Genomic DNA, 2,557 nt, shown 5'->3' on the forward strand with positions numbered 1-2,557 from the left:
CCCAATAAACCCATGTCCACTTCTGTGCTTGGCGTGTTTTTTGGTCTAGTATCCTCCCCCTCCCGGGCTCTGTTTGAGCTTGGTCTGGACCCGAATAATAACAGTTGTTTCAGAGAACTATCTCTAGAAAGAAAGAAAGGACAGCTAGTTGTATCTCCATTACAGATAGGGAGTCAGGGATATAGACGTCTTACTGACAACACTGGTAGGTCTATCACTAAATCTATTGATGTTTAGGTTTGTTATCTCTGTTCTGCCTGGGGAGGTGTGTGTGCATGGGGGTCATCCACCAAGTTTATGTCCTTAGATGAATTTCAGGGTTGCAGGGCTGTATGGTGAGGGACTACTAAATGACAGGTTAGAACGAGAGTTGGTCAGGTTCAGTGGCAGGGTGCAAATTATTCACTTCCTTTTTTGGGGTACCTGCTAAGGAAAACATCAGGTCACTTGTCAATTGAGCCTTAGTTTTTACTCTAATGCCTGGGAGTAAACCAGATGAGACCACTTAGAAGCCAGAAGATCATAGTGTTGCTATTTACCTGGGATCTCTTGATTTCTGGCAAGTGCAGATAGCCAGAAGTGTTTTGTTAGAGCTGTTCTGATTGATCTGGTTGAGCCACCTTTAGGGCCACTTCCCTCATCACCATATATCACTTGATCTGAAAGCCTGTTGAAATGCTGCTTGGGACACTGTGCCATTCATTTGGTTTTACTCACTATATTTAATTTTTTGAATAGCCATTGTAGTCACATAGCTCAAAAATCCAACTATATAGGGTATTCTGTGAAAAGACTTGCTCCAGTCTCCTGCCCCACAACCTGTCCAATTATCACACCACCTTTGCCAAAGTGTTTATACACATATGAATATGAACACATTTCCTTGTGTCTTCTCTTTGTTACACAAAGGTAACATAGAAGATGTTCATCTTTATGCCACTTGTTTGGAAGAGTGGATACTCTTTGAAATTACATCTACCAGGCTGCTACTGTTATTTCTAAGGTTAAACAAAATAGCCAATAGAAAAAACCTTTGAACACAGATAAAAGAAGCCATACACATTCATAAGGGGAGGAAGAAATGGCCCTGTTCTTTCAGCAACATTTTTGATGGAATATTTATTTCCCAAGAAAAGAAAATTTAAGAATCATAGCTATCTAAACTTAGAAGACCCCTTAGATACTTAGTCCAAACTCTTCATTTCTCTGATAAGGAAACAAAGGTTCAGAGATGGGAAGTGATTACTTAGCTAGTCAGTGGCAAAAGGGACTAGAATCCAGGTTTTCTGACACCCAATCTAGGGACCCAGCCTTGAGAGTTGAGGGAAAAGAGAAAGTGTTCAGTGTTAATTTTCCACTAACACTGATACCTAAGCTGAGTTATGAATGTTGGGAGGGATTTAAGAGACCAACAACTGAAGGAGAACATTCCAAGCAGAGGGAACAGCAGGTGTGTGGAGGATGAAATAGTATGGTTGTGTGGGCAAGATCTACAAGTAGTTCTGCAGTAGGAAAGCAGAGTGAGAGGCAGGAAGTGGAGGGGGAAGGAACTGGAGAGATTGGCGGGGCCCAGAATAATAAGGGTCCTACAAGTCTCCAGGAGGAGCTTGGAATACCTTTTGAGGGCGATCAGGAGCCAATGTGGGTGGGAAGCAGAGGAGTGACATATGATTTGCATAAATCTGTGGCTGCTCTGCATAGGATGCATTTCAAGCAGTGGTTCTCAACCTGGTTGAGTTTGCCTCACCCCCCAGCACATTTGGAACTACCTGCAGATATTTTAAATGGTCACAGCTCTGGGCATTAGGGGATGAGGTGCTACTGCTATCTAGTGGGCAGAGGTCAGTGATACTTCTAAACATCCTACAATGTACAGGACAGCCCCACATGACAAAGTTTTACCTACCCTAAAATGTCAATAGCGCTGAGGTTGAGAAACCCTAACTTAAAATGTATTGGGGGGGGGGGCGGGGGAAGAGTGCTGGAATGAAGACTAAAAATAGGAAGACCAGTTAGGAGGCTACTGCAATAGTCAGGCATGAGATGATTATGGCCTAAATGAGGGCAGTGATAGTAAGGAGGTAAAATCAGCAGGTGCCACAGTATTTAGTTGGCAGGAAGGGAGAGGAAAAAGTCTTTAATGACTACTAGGTTTCTGATTAGGGTTGCAATAAGCACATTGTTAACCTTAGCATCAGAATTTCAGTGGAGGAGTGACAGCAGATGCCAGACTGCAATGGGTTGAAGAATGAATGGGAGGTGGGGAAGTGGGAGTTGCAAGTATAAAAAATTTTTAAGAATTCCTGCACTATGAATACAGAATAATATCCAAAAGATATTGTTAAACGAAAGCAAGACACAGAATAGTTTGTACATATGCTACCACTTATATAATGAAAGAGTTAAGAATATATATACACACACACACACACATATATTCACACACACATATACATACACACATACGATACTTAGTATATTCATAGAGCATCTGTGGAAGAATATAGGAGAAACTGGTAACACAATGGTTACCTCTGGGCAGGGGAAACTGGGTGAG

This window comes from Choloepus didactylus, chromosome X (genome assembly GCF_015220235.1).
Source record: "Choloepus didactylus isolate mChoDid1 chromosome X, mChoDid1.pri, whole genome shotgun sequence".
Taxonomy (NCBI): Eukaryota; Metazoa; Chordata; class Mammalia; order Pilosa; family Megalonychidae; genus Choloepus; species Choloepus didactylus.